Below are 16,424 nucleotides of genomic sequence, written 5' to 3' on the forward strand. Positions count from 1 at the left end.
ATTTCGACGATGTTCTGTAACATGATCACGTCACCCCCTTTTTGCATTTTAGAATACAATGTAACCTTTGTTTTGGAGAGATATTCTGAGTAGTAGTTGGGCTCTTGCACTGGAAATTGTATGTTGTGCTGTCTGGAATAATTTCAAATTACTTGAATTCAAAAGGATTAATTCCTTTTTCCTGGAAAATACGTGTTCTGCATACGAAATTCCTGAGCAAAGACATCTCTTTGAAAGATTTATTTGGATTTTCAAAACTAGGAGTGATGATACTTCTTTCTATAAGGAACTGTATACTTCAACACTATAGATCACAGCATATGTCATCTTTCATCATGGATTCTTCGTGGTGACTCAAACTTGAAATCATTAGAAAATTGTAATATTAGAACTACTGAAATTTTATTCATGGATTATTTTTGTATTTGATTCTTAAAACCGGAAAAGAAATGATATTTTGCAAAGCTTGTTGTTTTCACTCTTTCTTGTGTTACTGTTTATTCGAGCCTATACAAGTAACATAAGATGATCAAATCCTACCTTGGATTCTTGTCTTTTTGTACAATACTTCTATGGGAGCCACATCTCTTGAGAGAACCTATTGTGTTTCGAGATGGAGCAGTCTCTCAATACAGCTTTTACCTTGTCTTAAGTTGGTTTTAGTTTTTCCCCAGCAATGTAATATTATGATCCTTTACTATATTTTGTGTAGTTTCTCTTGTATCCATGAAATTATGATTTAAATCCCAATTGGGCAGTGTAATGCCAACTACCTCCAAAAAGTTTGATTTTCTTTGATCTTTCTTTTGAGATTTCGCTTCCATTTAAATATTCATTTATTCATGTATGCATCAGAATTTTAGGGTTTTGTGGATATCTAACTATTTGTAAATAATTTGAATTTTTGAAGTTGTTTCCTAATTCTATTTGAATTCATTCCCAAAACTGAATACTGTCCAGAATTGTATGAAAACTTTGTGGAAGATATAGATTCATTTGCAAAATATAACTCATTTTCCTTTTAAACTCATTGAGAATTTTTTTTTAAAATGCAGGGGTACATACTTAAATTCATCTCAACATGGTTGCATGCATATCTGTACATAAACATCCATACATCCTTCATAGATACATGTATCAAAGTCTTTCATTGTCTTAGTATATGCTAACAAGTTTACTGTAATGCAAGATATGTAACGAAAGAGATTTAGCCATGTATAACTTGTTGATTGTTAAGGAGGAAATTGTTTTATTGTGATGGAGGATAAATGTATTCAGTAAATGTTTTATGTATTTTTAATATTACAGGAAATGATATTAGTATGTTCCTATTAATGATATTAATCAGTATCATATTATTGAATTCTTGTTATTTTCTTCTTTTTCATCATATCCTTCACAAAACAGTGTGTAAGTATTATATCTTGAACTTTTCTGTTACTTGGTCAAAACAGTAATACATTCATCTGAAAAAGAGAATAAAAAGGCAGAAAAATAACTAATTTTTCTAACAATCATGAAAGAGAATGTAGTTTGGCAGGTCAAGTATTTAGTATGATTTGTTGTATAGACTATAAACCAGACTAAAGTACGTGTCACGAACTAACCTTTAAGTGCCAAAGGTAAGTAGGCATTTGTGTACATAGTTTGTCTTTGGAGTTAAACCATATTAACTTCGGGTGAAGGAGGTCTTTTTGCCTATTAAACCAGCAAGTAATTATTGTTTCCCGAATTCGATTGATATTGCTAAATGATTGGGTTGTGTGATCCTTTTTTTTTTCCGATGCTACATTAATCACATCCCATACATCAAGTCATCAGTTAAAGTTGGTGCAGTCGGTTACATCCTTTTTTATAGAGTTCATTCCTGTATATTATCTGTAAATTGCGCCACTGACTTGAGTCTCTGAGTTAATGATTTTGTTTGTGGATGTGATAGTTGTCTTTTTATTTCATTCCTTTTTATATGTACAGTGTTCATTTATGTATATTCGAAGTTTCCCCAAAGCCTGATCAAAACCATCATTACAGCTGTTGTTACTATTGAGCACTAATAATGTTAACACCTAGAACCTTAAAAACAACGGCATAAACTCCCAGTACAAGGAGAGAATTTTAACACTGGAGAAAATCATTATGGTAACTGAAAGAAATGAAAAAGAAACTATTTTAAAATAGCAATTTAAATGTGCAGTGAAACAATATTCAGGGTGTTAAAAGGGTCAAGGAACAAACTAGAAATGAATTTACATGTTAAGTCATTTAAATACATCTTAAAATGTGAATGTGATTGACATTTAATGTTTGAAGTACCTATCACTTTTTGGCCATATAATTTTGTTTTCAAAAGAATGAATACAATATTTTAACATAAACTATGAATACTGATCAGATATTTGTATGTAAAGTGATTGTGGTTCTTTCTCCTTCTTCAAAAGTACTTGTTATGTGTATTTGATTTAATTCTCTGTTCTTTCAAATATATTTATATCAATTTATTTGTTTGTCAGTTTTGAATTATTTTTTTTTCTGATTTCATGCGTTTTAATGTAAATTTATTCACTTGAAACGATACCTTTTTCAGAAAATATTTTGACCTTGACTTTTTCGTTTTGTAAACACCAGGTGTTGACCTAGATCCTGACTTCGATTCAAAATTAGTAGCAACCACGTAAATTAGTTCTATTTTTCTTTTAAAATGATTGCTTGTTGTCGAGGTCATCATGGGACTACGTTTGCAAGATGTGAACAATTTCTTAAAATTTTATTTCTTAGAGTAAAATGATTGCTTTTCGTCAGGACCACACTACATGTATATGAGCTTTAACAAGTAAATAATTTCGACGATGTTCTGTAACATGATCACGTCATCCTCTTTTTGCATTTTAGAATACAATATAACCTTTGTTTTGGAGAGATTCTGAGTAGTAGTTGGGCTCTTACAGTGGAAATTGTATGTTGTGCTGTCTGGAATAATTTCAAATTACTTGAATTCAAAAGGATTAAATCCTTTTTCCTGGAAAATACATGTTCTGCATACGAAATTCCTGAGCAAAGACATCTCTTTGAAAGATTTATTTGGATTTCCAAATCTAGGAGTGATAATTCTTCTTTATATAAGGAGCTGTAGACTTCAACACTATAGATTACAGCATATGTCATCTTCCATCATGGATTCTTCGTGGGGACTCAAACTTGAAATCATTAGAAAATTTTATTATTAGGACTACTAAAATTGTATTCGTGGATTATTTTTGTATTTGATTCTTAAAACCGTAAATTCATACTTTTTTCCTCACTTTAAAAGAATTTTTCTATCAAAAGAAATGATATTTTTCAAAGCTTGTTGTTTTCACTATTTCTTGTGTTACTGTTTATTCGAGCCTAAACAAGTAACATAAGATGATCAAATCCTACCTTGGATTCTTGTCTTTTTGTACAATACTTCTTTGGGAGCCACATCTCTTGAGAGAACCTATTGTGTTTCGAGATGGAGCAGTCTCTCAAGACAGCTTTTACCTTGTCTTCAGATGGTTTTAGTTTTTCCCCAGCAATGTAATATTGGCATCCGTTACTGCATTTTTTGTCAGTTTCTCTTGTATCCATGAAATTATGATTTAAATCCCAATTAGGCAGTGTAACGGCAACTACCTCCAAAAAGTATGATTTTCTTTAATCTTTCTTTGAGATTTCGCTTCCATTTAAATATTCATTTATTCAAGTGTGCATCAGAATTTTAGGGTTTTGTGGATATCTAACTATATGTAAATGATTTGAATTTTTGAAGTTTTTTCCTAATTCTATTTGAATTCATTCCCAAGACTGAATACTGTCTAGAATTGTATGAAAACTTTATGGAAGATATAGATTCATTTGCAAAATATAACTCATTTTCCTTTTAAATTCATTGAGATTTTTTTTTAAAATGCAGGGGTACATACCTAAATTCATCTCAACATGGTTGCATGGATGTATGTACATAAACAGCCATACATCCTTCATAGATATATGTATCAACGTCTTTCACTGTCCTAGTATATGCTAACAAGTATGCTGTAAAGCAAGATATATAACGAAAGAGATTTAGCCATATATAACTTGTTGATTGTTAAGGAGGAAATTGTTTTATTGTGATGGAGGATAAATATATTCAGTAATTGTTTTATGTATTTTTAATTTTACAGCAAATGATATTAGTATGTTCCTATTTATGATATTAATCAGTATTATATTATTGAATTCTTGTTATTTTCTTCTTTTTCATGATATCCTTCACAAAACAGCACGTAAGTATTATATCTTGAACTTTTCTGTTACTTGGGCTAAACAGTAATACATTCATCTGAAAAAGAGCATAAAACTCAGAAAAATGACTAATTTTTCTAACAATCTTCAAAGAGAATGTAGTTTGGTAGGTCAAGTATTTACTATGATTTGTTGTATAGAGACTATAAACCAGACTAAAGTACGTGTCACGAACTACCCTTTCAGTGCTAAAGGCAAGTAGGTATTTGTGTACATAGTTTGTCTTTGGAGTTAAACCATATTAACTTCGGGTGAACGAGTAACCAGCAAGTAATTATTGTTTCCCGGATTCGATTGATATTGCTAAATGAATGGGTTGTGTGATCCTTTTTTTTCCCGGGGTTAGGTTATTCACATTCCACACATCAAGTCATCAGCTAATGTTGGTGCAGTCGGTTACATCCTTTCTTTATAGAGTTCATCCCTGTATATTATCTGTAAATTACGCCACTGACTTGAGTCTCTGAGTTAATGATTTTGTTTATGGATGTGATAGTTGTCTTTTTATTTCATTCATTTTTATATGTACAGTGTACATTTATATATATTCGAAGTTTCCCCAAAGCCTGATCAAAACCATCATTACAGCTGTTGTTACTATTGAGCACTAATAATGTTAACACCTAGAACGTTAGAAACAACGGCATAAACGCCCAGTACAAGAAGAGAGTTTTAACACTGGAGAAAATCATTATGGTAACTGAAAGAAATGAAAAAGAAACTATTTTAAAATAGCAATTTAAATGTGCAGTGAAACAATATTCAGGGTGTTAAAACGGTCAAGGAACAAACTAGAAATGAATGTACATGTTAAGTCATTTAAATACATCTTCAAATATAAATGTGATTGACATTTAATGTTTGAAGTATCTATCACTTTTTGGCCATATAATTTTGTTTTCAAAAGAATGAATACAATATTTTAACATAAACTATGAATACTGGATCTGATATTTGTATGTAAAGTGATTGTGGTTCTTTCTCCTTCTTCAAAAGCACTTGTTATGTGTATTTGATTTAATTCTATCTGATTTCATATATATTTATATCAATTTATTTGTTTGTCAGTTTTAAATTTTATTTATTTCTGATTTCATGCCTTTTTAGTGTAAATTTATTCACTTGAAACGATACCTTTTTCAGAAAATATTTTGACCTTGACTGTTCGTTTTGTAAACACCAGGTGTTGACCTAGATCCTGACTTCGATTCAAAATTAGTAGGAACCACGTAAATTAGTTCTATTTCTCTTTTAAAATGATTGCTTGTTGTCGAGGTCATGATGGGACTACGTTTTTAAGATGTAAACAATTTCTTAAAATTTTATTTCTTAGAGTAAAATGATTGGTTTTTGACAGGACCACACTACGTGTACATGAGCTTTTACAAGTAAATAATTTCGACGATGTTCTGTAACATGATGACGTCAGCCCCTTTTTGCATTTCAAAATATGATATAATCTTTGTTTTGGAGAGATATTCTCAGTAGTAGTTGGGCTCTTACAGTGGAAATTGTATGTTGTGCTGTCTGGAATAATTTCAAATTACCTGAATTCAAAAGGATTAATTCCTTTTTCCTGGAAAATACGTGTTCTGCATACGAAATTCCTGAGCAAAGACATCTCTTTTAAAGATTTATTTGGATTTTCAAAACTAAGAGTGATAATTCATCTTTGTATAAGGAACTGAAGACTTCAACACTATAGATAACAGCATATGTCATCTTCCATCATTTATTCTTCGTGGGGACTCAAACTTGAAATCATTAGAAAATTGTATTATTAGAACTACTAAAATTTTATTCATGGATTACTTTTGTATTTGATTCTTAAAACCGTAAATTCATACTTTTTTCCTCACTTTTAAAGATTTGTTTTTAGGAAAAGAAATGATATTTTTCAAACTTGTTGTTTTCACTATTTCTTGTGTTACTGTTTATTCGAGCCTAAACAAGTAACATAAGATGATCAAATTCTACCTTGGATTCTTGTCTTTTTGTACAATACTTCGTTGGGAGCCACATCTCTTGAGAGAACCTATTGTGTTTCGAGATGGAGCAGTCTCTCAAGACAGCTTTTACCTTGTCTTCAGTTGGTTTTAGTTTTTCCCCAGCATTGTAATATTGGCATCCTTTAATATATTTTGTGTCAGTTTCTCTTGTATCAATGAAATTATGATTTAAATTCCAATTGGGCAGTGTAATGCCAACTACCTCCAAAAAGTTTCATTTTCTTTAATCTTTCTTTGAGATTTCGCTTCCATTTAAATATTCATTTATTCATCTATGCATCAGAATTTTAGGGTTTTGTGGATATCTATTTGTAAATAATTTGCATTTTTGAAGTTTGTTCCTAATTCTATTTGAATTCATTCCCAACACTGAATACTGTCCAGAATTGTATGAAAACTTTATGGAAAATATAGATTCATTTGCAAAATATAACTCATTTTCCTTTTAAACTCATTGAGAATTTTTTTAAAAATGCAGGGGTACATACTTAAATTCATCTCAACATGGTTGCATGCATATATGTACATAAACATCCATACATCCTTCATAGATACATGTATCAGACTCTTTCATTGTCCTAATATACGCTAACAAGTTTGCTGTAATGCAAGATATGTAACGAAAGAGATTTAGCCATGTATAACTTGTTGATTGTTAAGGAGGAAATTGTTTTATTGTGACGCAGGATAAATGTATTCAGTAAATGTTTTATGTATTTTTAATTTTACAGCAAATGATATTAGTATGTTCCTATTTATGATATTAATCAGTATCATATTATTGAATTCTTTTTATTTTCTTCTTTTTCATGATATCCTTCACAAAACAGATGGTAAGTATTATATCTTGAACTTTTCTGTTACTTGGTCTAAACAGTAATACATTCATCTGAAAAAGAGAATAAAAAGGCAGAAAAATAACTAATTTTTCTAACAATCTTGAAAGAGAATGTAGTTTGGCAGGTCACGTATTTAGTATGATTTGTTGTATAGACTATAAACCAGACTAAAGTACGTCTCACGAAGTACCCTTTCAGTGCCAATGGCAAGCAGGTATTTGTTTACATAGTTTGTCTTTGGAGTTAAACCATATTAACTTCGGGTGAACGAGTAACCAGCAAGTAATTATTGTTTCCCGGATTCGATTGATATTGCTAAATGATTGGGTGGTGTGATCCATTTTTTTTCCCGATGTTAGATTAATCACATTCCACACATCAAGTCATCAGTTAAAGTTGGTGCAGTCGGTTACATCCTTTCTTTATAGAGTTCATCCCTGTATATTATCTGTAAATTACGCCACTGACTTGAGTCTCCGAGTTAATGATATTGTTTGTGGATGTGATAGTTGTCTTTTTATTTCATTCATTTTTATATGTACAGTGTACATTTATATATATTCGAAGTTTCCCTAAAGCCTGATCAAAACCATCATTACAGCTGTTGTTACTATTGAGCACTAATAATGTTAACACCTAGAACCTTAGAAACAACGGCATAAACTCCCAGTACAAGGAGAGAATTTCAACACTGGAGAAAATCATTATGGTAACTGAAAGAAATGGAAAAGAAACTATTTTAAAATAGCAATTTAAATGTGCAGTGAAACAATATTCAGGGTGTTAAAACGGTCAAGGAACAAACTAGAAATGAATTTACATGTTAAGTCATTTAAATACATCTTTAAATATAAATGTGATTGACATTTAATGTTTGAAGTATCTATCACTTTTTGGCCATATAATTTTGTTTTCAGAAGAATGAATACAATATTTTAACAAAAGCTGTGAATACTGGATCTGATATTTGTTTGTAAATCGATTGTTGTTCTTTCTCCTTCTTCAAAAGTACTTGTTTTGTGTATTTGATTTAATTCTATCTGATTTCATATATATTTATATCAATTTATTTGTTTGTCAGTTTTAAATTTTATTTATTTCTTATTTCATGCGTTTTTAGTGTAAATTTATTCATTTGAAACAATACCTTTTTCAGAAACTATTTTAACCTTGACTGTTCGTTTTGTAAACACCAGGTGTTGACCTAGATCCTGACTTCGATTCAAAATTAGTAGCAACCACGTAAATTAGTTTTATTTTTCTTTCAAAATGATTGCTTATTGTCGAGGTCATGATGGGACTACGTTTTTAAGATGTAAACAATTTCTTAAAATTGTATTTCTTAGAGTAAAATGATTGGTTTTCGTCAGGACCACACTACGTGTACATGAGCTTTAACAAGTAAATAATTTCGACGATGTTCTGTAACATGATGACGTCAGCCCCTTTTTGCATTTTAGAATACGATATAACCTTTGTTTTGGAGAGATATTCTCAGTAGTAGTTGGGCTCTTACACTGGAAATTGTATGTTGTGCTGTCTGGAATAATTTCAAATTACTTGAATTCAAAAGGATTAATTCCTTTTTCCTGGAAAATACGTGTTCTGCATACGAAATTCCTGAGCAAAGACATCTCTTTTAAAGATTTATTTGGATTTTCAAAACTAGGAGTGATAATTCATCTTTGTATAAGGGACTTAAGACTTCAACACTATAGATAACAGCATATGTCATCTTCCATCATGGATTCTTCGTGGGGACTCAAACTTGAAATCATTAGAAAATTGTATTATTAGAACTACTAAAATTTTATTCATGGATTACTTTTGTATTTGATTCTTAAAACCGTAAGTTCATACATTTTTCCTCACTTTTAAAGATTTTTTTTAGGAAAAGAAATGATATTTTTCAAAGCTTGTTGTTTTCACTATTTCTTGTGTTACTGTTTATTCGAGCCTAAGCAAGTAACATAAGATGATCAAATCCTACCTTGGAATCTTGTCTTTTTGTACAATACTTCGTTGGGAGCCACATCTCTTGAGAGAACCTATTGTGATTCGAATAGAGCAGTCTCTCAATACAGCTTTTACCTTGTCTTCAGTTGGTTTTAGTTTTTCCCCAGCAATGTAATATTGGTATCCTTTAGTATATTTTGTGTCAGTTTCTCTTGTATGCATGAAAGTATGATTTAAATCCCAATTGGGCAGTGTAATGCCAACTACCTCCAAAAAGTTTGATTTTCTTTAATCTTTCTTTGAGATTTCGCTTCCATTTAAATATTCATTTTATTCATGTATGCATCAGAATTTTAGGGTTTTGTGGATATCTAACTATTTGTAAATAATTTGAATTTTTGACGTTTTTTCCTAATTCTATTTGCATTCATTCCCAAAACTGAATACTGTCCAGAATTGTATGAAAACTTTATGGAAGATATAGATTCATTTGCAAAATATAACTCATTTTCCTTTTAAACTCATTGAGAATTTTTTTTTAAAATGCAGGGGTACATACTTAAATTCATCTCAACATGGTTGCATGCATATATGTACATAAACATCCATACATCCTTCATAGATACATGTATGAAAGTCTTTCATTGTTCTAGTATATGCTGACAAGTTTGCTGTAATGCAAGATATGTAACGAAAGAGATTTAGCCATGTATAACTTGTTGATTGTTAAGGAGGAAATTGTTTTATTGTGATGGAGGATAAATGTATTCAGTAAATGTTTTATGTATTTTTAATTTTGCAGCAAATGATATTAGTATGTTCCTATTTATGATATTAATCAGTATCATATTATTGAATTTTTGTTATTTTCTTCTTTTTCATGATATCCTTCACAAAACAGCGCGTAAGTATTATATCTTGAACTTTTCTGTTACTTGGTCTAAACAGTAATACATTCATCTGAAAAAGATAATAAAAAGGCAGAAAAATAACTAATTTTTCTAACAATCTTGAAAGAGAATGTAGTCTGGCAGGTCAAGTATTCAGTATGATCTGTTGTATAGACTATAAACCAGACTAAAGTACGTCTCACGAACTACCCTTTCAGTGCCAATGGCAAGCAGGTATTTGTGTACATAGTTTGTCTTTGGAGTTAAACCATATTAACTTCGGGTGTAGGAGGTCTTTTGCCTATTAAACCAGCAAGTAATTATTGTTTCCCGAACTCGATTGATCTTGCTAAATGATTGGGTTGTGTTATCCTTTTTCTCCCGATGTTAGATTAATCACATCCCAAACATCAAGTCATCAGTTAAAGTTGGTGGAGTCGGTTGCATCCTTTCTTTATAGAGTTCATTCCTGTATATTATCTGTAAATTACGCCACTGACTTGAGTCTCTGAGTTAATGATTTTGTTTGTGGATGTGATAGTTGTCTTTTTATTTCATTCATTTTTATATGTACAGTGTACATTTATATATATTCGAAGTTTCCCCAAAGCCTGATCAAAACCATCATTACAGCTGTTGTTACTATTGAGCACTAATAATGTTAACACCTAGAACCTTAAAAACAACGGCATAGACTCCCAGTACAAGGAGAGAATTTTAACACTGGAGAAAATGATTATGGTAACCGAAAGAAATGAAAAAGAAACTATTTTAAAATAGCATTTTAAATGTGCAGTGAAACAATATTCAGGGTGTTAAAACGGTCAAGGAACAAACTAGAAATGAATTTACATGTTAAGTCATTTAAATACATCTTCAAATATAAATGAGATTGACATTTAATGTTTGAAGTATCTATCACTTTTTGGCCATATAATTTTGTTTTCAAAAGAATGAATACAATATTTTAACAAAAACTATTAATACTGGATCTGATATTTGTATGTAAAGTGATTATGGTTCTTTCTCCTTCTTCAAAAGTACTGTTATATGTATTTAATTCGACCTGATTTCATATATATTTATATCAATTTATTTGTTTGTCAGTTTTAAATTTTATTTATTTCTGATTTCATGCCTTTTTAGTGTAAATTTATTCACTTGAAACGATACCTTTTTCAGAAAATATTTTGACCTTGTCTGTTCGTTTTGTAAACACCAGGTGTTGACCTAGATCCTGACTTCGATTCAAAATTAGTAGCAACCACGTAAATTAGTTCTATTTTGCTTTTAAAATGATCGCTTATTGTCGAGGTCATGATGGGACTACGTTTTTAAGATGTAAACAATTTCTTAAAATTGTATTTCTCAGAGTAAAATGATTGGTTTTCGTCAGGACCACACTGGGTGTAGATGAGCTTTAACAAGTAAATAATTTCGACGATGTTCTGTAACATGATGACGTCAGCCCCTTTTTGCATTTTAGAATACAATATAACCTTTGTTTTGGAGAGATATTCTGAGTAGTAGTTGGGCTCTTACACTGGAAATTGTATGTTGTGCTGTCTGCAATAATTTCAAATTACTTGAATTCAAAAGGATTAATTCCTTTTTCCTGGAAAATACGTGTTCTGCATACGAAATTCCTGAGCAAAGACATCTCTTTGAAAGATTTATTTGGATTTTCAAAACTAGGAGTGATGATACTTCTTTCTATAAGGAACTGTATACTTCAACACTATAGATCACAGCATATGTCATCTTTCATCATGGATTCTTCGTGGTGACTCAAACTGGAAATCATTAGAAAATTGTATTATTAGAACTACTGAAATTTTATTCATGGGTTATTTTTGTATTTGATTCTTAAAACCGGAAAAGAAATGATAGTTTGCAAAGCTTGTTGTTTTCACTCTTTCTTGTGTTACTGTTTATTCGAGCCTATACAAGTAACATAAGATGATCAAATCCTACCTTGGATTCTTGTCTTTTTGTACAATACTTCGTTGGGAGCCACATCTCTTGAGAGAACCTATTGTGTTTCGAGATGGAGCAGTCTCTCAAAACAGCTTTTACCTTGTCTTAAGTTGGTTTTAGTTTTTCCCCAGCAATGTAATATTATGATCCTTTACTATATTTTGTGTAGTTTCTCTTGTATCCATGAAATTATGATTTAAATCCCAATTGGGCAGTGTAATGCCAACTACCTCCAAAAAGTTTGAATTTCTTTGATCTTTCTTTGAGATTTCGCTTCCATTTAAATATTCATTTATTCATGTATGCATCATAATTTTAGGGTTTTGTGGATATCTAACTATTTGTAAATAATTTGAATTTTTGACGTTTTTTCCTAATTCTATTTGCATTCATTCCCAAAACTGAATACTGTCCAGAATTGTATGAAAACTTTGTGGAAGATATAGATTCATTTGCAAAATATAACTCATTTTCCTTTTAAACTCATTGAGAATTTTTTAAAAAATGCAGGGGTACATACTTAAATTCATCTCAACATGGTTGCATGCATATCTGTACATAAACATCCATACATCCTTCATAGATACATGTATCAAAGTCTTTCATTGTCTTAGTATATGCTAACAAGTTTGCTGTAATGCAAGATATGTAACGAAAGAGATTTAGCCATGTATAACTTGTTGATTGTTAAGGAGGAAATTGTTTTATTGTGATGGAGGATAAATGTATTCAGTAAATGTTTTATGTATTTTTAATATTACAGCAAATGATATTAGTATGTTCCTATTAATGATATTAATCAGTATCATATTATTGAATTCTTTTTATTTTCTTCTTTTTCATCATATCCTTCACAAAACAGTGTGTAAGTATTATATCTTGAACTTTTCTGTTACTTGGTCAAAACAGTAATACATTCATCTGAAAAAGAGAATAAAAAGGCAGAAAAATAACTAATTTTTCTAACAATCATGAAAGAGAATGTAGTTTGGCAGGTCAAGTATTTAGTATGATTTGTTGTATAGACTATAAACCAGACTAAAGTACGTGTCACGAACTAACCTTTCAGTGCCAAAGGTAAGTAGGCATTTGTGTACATAGTTTGTCTTTGGAGTTAAACTATATTAACTTCGGGTGAAGCAGGTATTTTTGCCTATTAAACCAGCAAGTAATTATTGTTTCCCGAATTCGATTGATATTGCTAAATGATTGGGTTGTGTGATCCTTTTTTTTTCCGATGCTACATTAATCACATCCCACACATCAAGTCATCAGTTAAAGTTGGTGCAGTCGTTTACATCCTTTTTTATAGAGTTCATTCCTGTATATTATCTGTAAATTACGCCACTGACTTGAGTCTCTGAGTTAATGATTTTGTTTGTGGATGTGATAGTTGTCTTTTTGTTTCATTCCTTTTTATATGTACACTGTTCATTTATGTATATTCGAAGTTTCCCCAAAGCATGATCAAAACCATCATTACAGCTGTTGTTACTATTGAGCACTAATAATGTTAACACCTAGAACCTTAAAAACAACGGCATAAACTCCCAGTACAAGGAGAGAATTTCAACACTGGAGAAAATCATTATGGTAACTGAAAGAAATGAAAAAGAAACTATTTTAAAATAGCAATTTAAATGTGCAGTGAAACAATATTCAGGGTGTTAAAACGGTCAAGGAACAAACTAGAAATGAATTTACATGTTAAGTCATTTAAATACATCTTCAAATATAAATGTGATTGACATTTAATGTTTGAAGTATCTATCACTTTTTGGCCATATAATTTTGTTTTCAAAAGAATGAATACAATATTTTAACATAAACTATGAATACTGATCAGATATTTGTATGTAAAGTGATTGTGGTTCTTTCTCCTTCTTCAAAAGTACTTGTTATGTGTATTTGATTTAATTCTCTGTTCTTTCAAATATATTTATATCAATTTATTTGTTTGTCAGTTTTAAATTTTATTTATTTCTGATTTCATGCCTTTTTAGTGTAAATTTATTCACTTGAAACGATACCTTTTTCAGAAAATATTTTGACCTTGACTGTTCGTTTTGTAAACACCAGGTGTTGACCTAGATCCTGACTTCGATTCAAAATTAGTAGCAACCACGTAAATTAGTTCTATTTCTCTTTTAAAATGATTGCTTGTTGTCGAGGTCATGATGGGACTACGTTTTTAAGATGTAAACAATTTCTTAAAATTTTATTTCTTAGAGTAAAATGATTGGTTTTTGACAGGACCACACTACGTGTACATGAGCTTTTACAAGTAAATAATTTCGACGATGTTCTTTAACATGATGACGTCAGCCCCTTTTTGCATTTCAAAATATGATATAATCTTTGTTTTGGAGAGATATTCTCAGTAGTAGTTGGGCTCTTACACTGGAAATTGTATGTTGTGCTGTCTGGAATAATTTCAAATTACTTGAATTCAAAAGGATTAATTCCTTTTTCCTGGAAAATACGTGTTCTGCATACGAAATTCCTGAGCAAAGACATCTCTTTTAAAGATTTATTTGGATTTTCAAAACTAGGAGTGATAATTCATCTTTGTATAAGGAACTGAAGACTTCAACACTATAGATAACAGCATATGTCATCTTCCATCATTTATTCTTCGTGGGGACTCAGACTTGAAATCATTAGAAAATTGTATTATTAGAACTACTAAAATTTTATTCATGGATTACTTTTGTATTTGATTCTTTAAAACCGTAAATTCATACTTTTTTCCTCACTTTTAAAGATTTGTTTTTAGGAAAAGAAATGATATTTTTCAAACTTGTTGTTTTCACTATTTCTTGTGTTACTGTTTATTCGAGCCTAAACAAGTAACATAAGATGATCAAATTCTACCTTGGATTCTTGTCTTTTTGTACAATACTTCTTTGGGAGCCACATCTCTTGAGAGAACCTATTGTGTTTCGAGATGGAGCAGTCTCTCAAGACAGCTTTTACCTTGTCTTCAGTTGGTTTTAGTTTTTCCCCAGCATTGTAATATTGGCATCCTTTAATATATTTTGTGTCAGTTTCTCTTGTATCAATGAAATTATGATTTAAATTCCAATTGGGCAGTGTAATGCCAACTACCTCCAAAAAGTTTGATTTTCTTTAATCTTTCTTTGAGATTTCGCTTCCATTTAAATATTCATTTATTCATGTATGCATCAGAATTTTAGGGTTTTGTGGATATCTATTTGTAAATAATTTGCATTTTTGAAGTTTGTTCCTAATTCTATTTGAATTCATTCCCAACACTGAATACTGTCCAGAATTGTATGAAAACTTTATGGAAGATATAGATTCATTTGCAAAATATAACTCATTTTCCTTTTAAACTCATTGAGAATTTTTTTTAAAAATGCAGGGGTACATACTTAAATTCATCTCAACATGGTTGCATGCATATATATACATAAACATCCATACATCCTTCATAGATACATGTATCAGAGTCTTTCATTGTCCTAGTATATGCTAACAAGTTTGCTGTAATGCAAGATATATAACGAGAGAGATTTAGCCATGTATAACTTGTTGATTGTTAAGGAGGAAATTGTTTTATTATGATAGAGGATAAATGTATAGAGTAAATGTTTTATGTATTTTTAATATTAAAGCAAATGATATTAGTATGTTCCTATTTATGATATTAATCAGTATCATATTATTGAATTCTTGTTATTTTCTTCTTTTTCATGATATCCTTCACAAAACAGATGGTAAGTAATATATCTTGAACTTTTCTGTTACTTGGTCTAAACAGTAATACATTCATCTGAAAAAGAGAATAAAAAGGCAGAAAAATAACTAATTTTTCTAACAATCTTGAAAGAGAATGTAGTTTGGCAGGTCAAGTATTTAGTATGATTTGTTGTATAGACTATGAACCAGACTAAAGTACGTGTCACGTACTACCCTTTCAGTGCCAAAGGCAAGCAGGTATTTGTGTACATAGTTTGTCTTTGGAGTTAAACCATATTAACTTCGAGTGAAGGAGGTCTTTTTGCCTATTAAACCAGCAAGTAATTATTGTTTCCCGAATTCGATTGATATTGCTAAATGATTGGGTTGTGTTATCCTTTTTTTTCCCGATGTTAGATAAATCACATCCCACACATCAAGTCATCAGTTAAAGTTGGTGCAGTCGGTTACATCCTTTCTTTATAGAGTTCATTCCTGTATCTTATATGTAAATTACGCCACTGACTTGAGTCTCCGAGTTAATGATATTGTTTGTGGATGATATAGTTGTCTTTTTATTTCATTCATTTTTATATGTACAGTGTATATTTATATATATTCGAAGTTTCCCTAAAGCCTGATCAAAACCATCATTACAGCTGTTGTTACTATTGAGCACTAATAATGTTAACACCTAGAACCTTAGAAACAACGGCATAAATTCCCAGTACAAAGAGAGCATTTCA

Source organism: Sinohyriopsis cumingii, unplaced genomic scaffold (assembly GCF_028554795.1).
Source record: "Sinohyriopsis cumingii isolate HCF-2022 unplaced genomic scaffold, ASM2855479v2 utg002017l, whole genome shotgun sequence".
In the NCBI taxonomy this organism is placed as follows: Eukaryota; Metazoa; Mollusca; class Bivalvia; order Unionida; family Unionidae; genus Sinohyriopsis; species Sinohyriopsis cumingii.